Source organism: Choloepus didactylus, chromosome 7, assembly GCF_015220235.1.
Source record: "Choloepus didactylus isolate mChoDid1 chromosome 7, mChoDid1.pri, whole genome shotgun sequence".
In the NCBI taxonomy this organism is placed as follows: domain Eukaryota; kingdom Metazoa; phylum Chordata; class Mammalia; order Pilosa; family Megalonychidae; genus Choloepus; species Choloepus didactylus.
In genome coordinates this window covers 114557260-114564715 of record NC_051313.1, presented here as the reverse complement: position 1 = coordinate 114564715, position 7456 = coordinate 114557260, and positions in this window count along the sequence as shown.

Here is a 7456-nt window from a genome sequence, read left to right as displayed (position 1 = left end):
AAATCCAGATGAGGAAACCAAGGCTCAGAGAGGTTTAGTAATTGGCTCAAGGTCACACAGCTACTGGGTGCCAGAGCCAAGTTTTAGCTCAGTGAACTAAGTCAAAGCTTTTTCCTTTAGGCAGCAAAGCAATAGGGCAAGCAGAGAGGGGAGGAGTGGGAGAGGAAAAGGGAGGGGGGTTAGAGAATGAGGAAAAGGGGTCAGGGCTGAGACAGAAGGGAAAAGGTTAAGTGGCCCCATTTGGCCCCTACCTGGTGGGTGAGGCTGCTTTTCCATGATGGACCACCAGGGGGTGGCAGTGGCCAGCAGGCCTCATCCAGTGGCCCCAGCCTGGGCTCCGGGACCTCAGTGGTTCCCAGCAGGCCCAGCCACTGCTGGGCTCTGCCCTCCAAGGAGGGAAAACAGACGAGCTGTAGATTTTTGCCTCATTCCGTGCCCGGCAGTTTGCCTGCCCCAACCCAAGGTCGCCTCCCTCCTGTCAGGTGTTTTAAAAAGCCCAAGAAAACCTCCTTGCACAATGTGGGGAACAGTCTGGCCATGAGTTCAGTCCTTTGTTCATTCATTCAACAAATATTTATTGAGCACCTACTATGAGCGAAATCTGATTATTGTTCTGAGGATACAGCAGTGAACAGTGAACGAGACAGACAAAAATTAGCCCTCGTGGAGCTTATTTTCTTTTGGTGGAGACAATTAACAAAATAAGTAAGTGAAATATAGAGCATTTCAAGATAAATATGGCTTAAATATGGTGAAAGTCTCAAGTCCCAGGAAACCCCTTGGTTTGCAGGCAAATAGGGATAGTGGGTCACCCTGGCAGAAGAAAAAAACAAGAAAAGTAGAGGAAGAACGGGGAGGGGGGGTGTTTTTTGATGGAAAATCAAGGAAAACCTCACTGAGACGCCAATATTTGAAAAACAACCTCAAAGAAGTAAGGGAGGAGCCACACAGATATCTGGGGGAAGAGTGTCCAGGCAGAGGGAACCGCGTGTGCAAAAGCCCTGGGGCAGGAGTGTAAAGCCCAGCGAGTAGGTGAGTGTGGCTGGAGCAGAGTGAGCCCGAGGGGGGCCACAGAAGATGGCAGACTGTCTCTAGGGGTGTGGGTAGAGGGAGGCAGAGGTTGGAGGCCCTCAGGGGGCAATGTGTGAGGTGGGGGAGGGGAATCTGTGTTGTTTTAGAAGGCTCTTTCCTGCTGCTTTTTTGAAAACAGACTGAAAGGGGCTGAGGGTGGGAACCAGACCAGTTAAGAAGCTGCAGCAAAAACCCAGGCAAGAAGGCAAGAGAAGGTGATGGCTCAGACCAAGGTGTGGCGCTGAGGCGGTGGTGAGAAGGAATCGGATTCAGATTCTGGGTTTGTTTTGAAGGTAGAGTGGACAGGGTTTCCTAACAGAGTGAAGGTGGTGGGAGAGAAGGTGCGGAGCTGAAGATGGCCCCAGGGTCCCTGGTTGGAGCACATCGAGGAGGGAGCTGCCGCCAACCGAGACAAGAAGACTGTGGGAGCAGCAGGGCCATGAGCTGGGGTGCACCGGGAGCTGGGAACCGGCTGGGGTGAGGTGACGGCTCACAGCCTCATGGACGCATGGAGTCAGCTGACGGGCTTCTGAGTGTGGAGTTCAGGGAACAGCACCGGGCTGGGCACGGAAGTGGGGGTGCTGCCGTCCTAGAGATGGGATTTAAAGCCCTGGGCGGGACCAGATCCCGAGGGTGTGAGTGAGGCAGGAGAAGGAAGGGTCCAAGCGCTGAGCCCCACGGACCCTGACATTCTCGCGGCTCAGCCCCTTGACCTGCAGTTACAGTGCTGATAATTCATCCCAAGGACACAGCCAGGCCAGTGCGACAAGACACGTATCCAAGGGCACTCACCACACATTCTTTACAATAGCTCCCCAAATTGGAAACTACACACATACCCGTCAAAGGAGGACACGTTTGATAAACTTACGCCCATAAGAGGTAACTCATTAAATAAAGTCTGACATATCCGTGCAAGGGAGAACTATATGACCATTCGATGAGAAGGCTTAGATCTTCATGTGTTGACCTGGAAAGATATTGGTGGCATATGCAGTGAATAATAACCACAGAAGGAGCTAACATTTTTAAACACTCACTGTACTGAGCCCTTTATGAAGATTATTTTATTTAATTCTTAAAAACATGTATTATGGTCCTCATTTTATAGATGAGGAAACCCAGGCACCAGATATTCTAGTGGGGAAGACAATTAGCTGGCTTGTCGTCACATAACTTTGGGTAGAAGAGGCAGCTTTCCTGGTCACTGGGCTGTGGAATGTTCCAATCCTGCTTGCGTGAAGGTATTTTATATCTGCAAAATCTAAAGGGATATGCAACAAACTTTGAGTGGTTGTTTGACTTTCTTCTTTAGATGCGTCTGTGATGTTTGAATTTTTTCCTTCAATATCATCTATTACTTCTATAGTCACAGGAACAAAGAGGGCCTTTTCCATGTTAAGGGGAAAATAAAGGGAGGCTCACCTGCCCCCTCCTTCCCTGCAGGGTCACTGCTGCCTCAGCACCAGACGCCAGAGGCTGTGCATCCCGGAGGCCACTGCGAAATGCCGCCCAAGTGCTGACAGGAGGAGGTCACTTATTGCTCCAGGGACCAGTGTGGAGATGTGGAAACGTGCAGGAAGGGGGTTGTCAGAACTCACGGCCTCTTCTCCTGAGAGTTCCTGAGGTTCAGGCTTAGGGGTCTAAGTAACCAGGAGCCCTCACCCCCACCCTCTTCCCTGGCAGCATCTCACCCTGGATTTGCTCACCCAGTGACACTGTGGTCCCAGGTTTGGACAGTGCCAGGCAGTGAAGAATCTTAGACAGAGCCTCTAACTCTTCTTTCCGGAAGGCTGGAGGCCTCACCAGCAGGCCAGTGCAAGAGGCTCTGGAGGAGGCGAGCACCCGGAGTGGGGAGAGCTGGCATGTGCCCGGCGGGCACCGGAAGCATCTCCTGAGGGCTTCCCCCTGCACAGCTGCTTTCCCTCCTGGGAGGTCTCCATCGTGCAGCCACAAGGAGCTGGCCCTGCCATGAGCACCCTGAGGCTCTGGGAATGGGCTTTCTCCATTCATTTATTGATTTCTTTGTTTATTTCTTCCTGCGTTCATCATTGCTACCATTTATTGAGTGTTTACTATGTATGAACACTCTGCATGCATCATCTCATCTCATTTGGAAGCAGCCTTTTGACATCAGTTCATGTGTCCACATTTTACAGAAGAAGAGGGTGAAGCTAAATAAATAAATTGTCCGAGGTCACACAGCCTGTAGGTTATGAAGTCCAGATTCAAACCCGGGCCTGTCTGATCCTGAAGTCTGGCCGCAGCTAGTTCTGGGGGGCAGTATCTCCCATGGTTAGTGGGCCCAGGCTGCCATGCAGCTGGGCGCAGACCCCACCCAGCTCTGCCAGTTACTGCCTGTCATCTTAGGCAAGATTTGTCACGACTCTGTGCCGTGGTTTCTTGACCTGTCCAGGGGGGCTCACCATGGTCTAACCTCCTCGGGAGCTGCAGGTCAACTGAGTGCATGTGGGTTCAGTGCTCAGGACCGGGCTAGGCCCTGTCAGCACCAGTTAATTGTGTGCCACCTGCCTCCGTTCCCCGCACTGCAAACATTCACTGACTACCTGAGGATACAGACTTGAATAAATCATACTCTTGTCTTAGGGAGTGCAGAGTCTAGGCTACTAGAATCACCTGGGAAGCTTTTGGAACATTCCAGTGCCCGGGGCACTCCCCAGGCCCATTAAATCAGAATGCCCAGGCTGGGGCTGGGGCATCAACCTTTTCAAAGCTTCACCCTGGTGATGGGCAGCTTCCTCCGTCGGGGCAGGATGTTCTTAAACCCAGGACCCCTGGCTGTGGCCTCCAAACCTTTCCCCAGGGATTTAGCTTTAGCCTGAGTGGACTTATGGGAAGTGGCTTCGCTTTGGGGCTACATGAGGTGGTGGAGTGTCAGAAAAGGAAGCTGGGGCACACAACCATTTTTTTAGTTAGGTTCATTGAGGTATAATCCACATGTAGGAAAATCCACCCTTTTGTAGTTTTGACAAGTCATAGAGCAGTGCCAGCCCCATAAGTTCTGGGTTCTGCCCCTTTGCAGTCACTCACTACCCTTACCCCACCCCCACCCCAGCTCCCGGCAACTACCAATCTGTTCTCTGTCTCTATAGTTTTGCCTTTTCCAGAATGTCATATAAATGGAATCATAGCCTTTTGAGCCTGGTTTCTTTCACTTAGCATCATGTATTTGATATTTCCCATTTTGTTGCATGTATCAGTAATTTTCTCCTTTTCATTGCTGTGTAGTATTCTACTGCATGGCTGTATCTTGGATTGTTTATCCATTTATCAACTGAAGGACATTTTTTTTTTCCAATTTGGGATGATTATGAATAAAGCCACTTTAACTATTCCTGTTCAGGTTTCTGTGTGAACATAAATTTTCATTTCTCTGGGATAAATACCTAGAATTGTGTCAGTAGGTCATATGGGTCACTAGGTCATATGTAAGTGCATGAATAATTTTATAACTCTTTTGTTGAGTGGCTTTGCCATTTTGCATTCTCATCAGCAATATATGTGAGTTCCAGTTGCTCTGGACTTCATCTGCATTTGGTATGGTCATTTTTATATTGTTTTGTTGTGTTTAGTTTTAGAAATTCTGGTGGATGTGTAATAGACACAACCTTTTAAACGTTATGAATGTATCATAATAGCAAAAAAGTGGAAACAACCCAAATGTACGTCAGTTGATGGATGGATAAAGAAAATGCAGCTATATCCATACAATGGGGTATTATTCTGCCACACACAGATGCACAAGAATGAAGTTCTGATACATGCTACATGCTACAACTTTGTATTTAGTGAAAGAAGCCAGACCCACAAGGCCACATATTATATGATTCCGTTTATATGCTATGTCTACAATAGGCAAATCCATAGAAACAGAAAGTAGATTTGTGGTTGCAGGGGCTGGGGGGAGAGGGAAGTGGGGAGTGACTTCTAATGGGTATGGGCTTCCTTTTGGGGTGATGAAAATGTTCTGGAATTAGATTGTGGCAATGGTTGCCCAACTCTGTGAATGTACTAAAAACCACTGAGTTGTACACTTCAAAATGGCAAATTTTACGGTATGTGAATTGCATCACAATTTAAAAATGTTTATGAACATAAAGAAATAGGGGCTTTCCCTCTCTCTCTAAGCCCACTCGGCAGGTGAACACACTGCCCTTCCCCCTACGTGGGACGTGACTCCCAGGGATGTGAATCCCCCTGGCAAGGCGGGAAATGACTCCTGGAGATGAGCCTGAGCCCAGCACTGTGGGATTGAGAGGATCTTCTTGACCAAAAGGAAAAAGAGAGGTGAAGCAAAGTAGGGTTCCATGGCTGAGAGATTTCAAATGGAGTCGAGAGGCCACTCTGGAGGGTATTCCTATGCACCATATAGATATCACCTTTTAGTCTTTAGTGTGTTGGAATGGCTAGAGGGAAATACCTGAAGCTGTCAAACTGCAGCCCAGTGACCTTGATTCTTGAAGACGATTGTGTAACTATGTAGAGTGCATAGTATGACTGTGTGACCGTGAAAACCTTGTGGCTCGCACTCCCTTTATCCAGTGTGTGGACAGATGAGTAGAAAAATGGGGACAAAAATTAGATGAAGAATAGGGTGGGATGGAGGAGATGGAAAGATTTAGGTGTTTTTTTTTTTTGCTTTTATTTTTACTTTGGAGTAAGGAAAAGCTTCAAAAATTGATTCTGGTGATGAACACACAACTGTATGACGGTGCTGTGAATAATTGTACACTGTGGATGACTGTAGGGTGTGTGACTATATCTCAACTAAACTGTGTTTAAAAAAAGTAAATGAACAATGAGGGGAGGAGGGGAATGGGATGTTTTGGATGTTCTTTTTTTTTTTAATTTTTATTTTATTTTTTGGAGTAATGAAAATGTTCAAAGTTTGTGGTGATGAATGCACAACTATATGACAATACTGTGAACATCTAATTGTGATTATATCTCAATAAAATGGCATTAAAAAAAGAAACAGGGGCTTTAATAGTAAAGATTTTGCAAACTGGTGACCATTTAAGCACCTCCTATGTGCCAGGTAGTGTACTAACACTTTCCAAGTCCCAGGAGCAGAAGGGGTCCTGGGGGGGCACCCTCTCAGCGGTCCGGAAGGCCTGTGTTCGAATCCTGGCTCTGTTGCAGACTTGCTGTGGGGCACGTCACCCAATCTCTCTGACCTCCGTTTATTCACAGTAAATTGATAGCGCAATGCCTCCTTGCAGGACTGGGTGTGAAAACCAAATGAGATAATAGCTGGGAAAGCTCCTGGCCCTCAGTAGGTGTAGAATAGCTGGGAATTGTTACTGTCTATGCCCTTCATGTAGCTAGCTTCCTGGGATAATTCGTTCCCAGTTGCTTCCACCTTCACCGTATATTTGAAATTGATGCCCTGCCTCCTCGCTGCCCCTCACATCTCTCACATGCCACTACCCTACCAGCTGCTATTCCGGTGCCCACGCTTGCCCCCTAGGGGCCACTCTGCACGCAACAGCCCAAGGGGTTCTTTTTTTTATGCAATTTTATTGAGATATAGTCACATAACATACAGTCATTCAAAGCGTACAATCAGTTGTTCACAGGAGCATTATACATTTGTGAGTTCATCGCCAGAATCAATTTTTGAACATTTTCCTTACTCCAAAATAAAAATAAAAGCAAAAAAGAACACCTAAGTCTTTCCATCCCCTCCATCCCACCCTATTCTTCATCTAATTTTTGTCTCCATTTTTCCACTCATCTGTCCATACACTGGATAAAGGGAGTGCAAGCCACAAGGTTTTCACAATCACACTGTCACATTGTGCAAGCTACATAGTTATACAATTGTTTTCAAGAATCAAGGTCACTAGGTTGCAGTTCGACAGCTTCAGACATTTCCCTCTAGCCATTCCAACACACTAAAGACTAAAAAGTGGTATCTATATAGTGCATAAGAATGTCCTCCAGAGTGACCTCTCGACTCCATTTGAAATCTCTCAGCCACTGGAACCCTACTTTGCTTCATTTCTCTTCTGCATTTTGGTCAAGAAGATCCTCTCAATCCCACAGTGCTGGGTCCAGGCTCATCCCCAGGAATCATTTCCCGCGTTGCCAGAGGGAGTCATGTCCCACATAGAGGGGAGGGTAATGAGTTCACCTGCTGAGTGGGCTTAGAGAGAGAGGCCACATCTGAGCAATAAACGGGCTCTCTGGGGGGGACTCCTAGGCACAATTATAAATAGGCTCAGCCTCTCCCTTGCAGCAACTAGCCTCACAAGGGAAAGCCCAGAGGGGTTCTTTTAAATTTGAAACCCCGTCCAGTCCTATCATCCTGCAGACAACCTGCCAATGGCATCGGGGTTAGAACTCCACCTGATGTCATCTT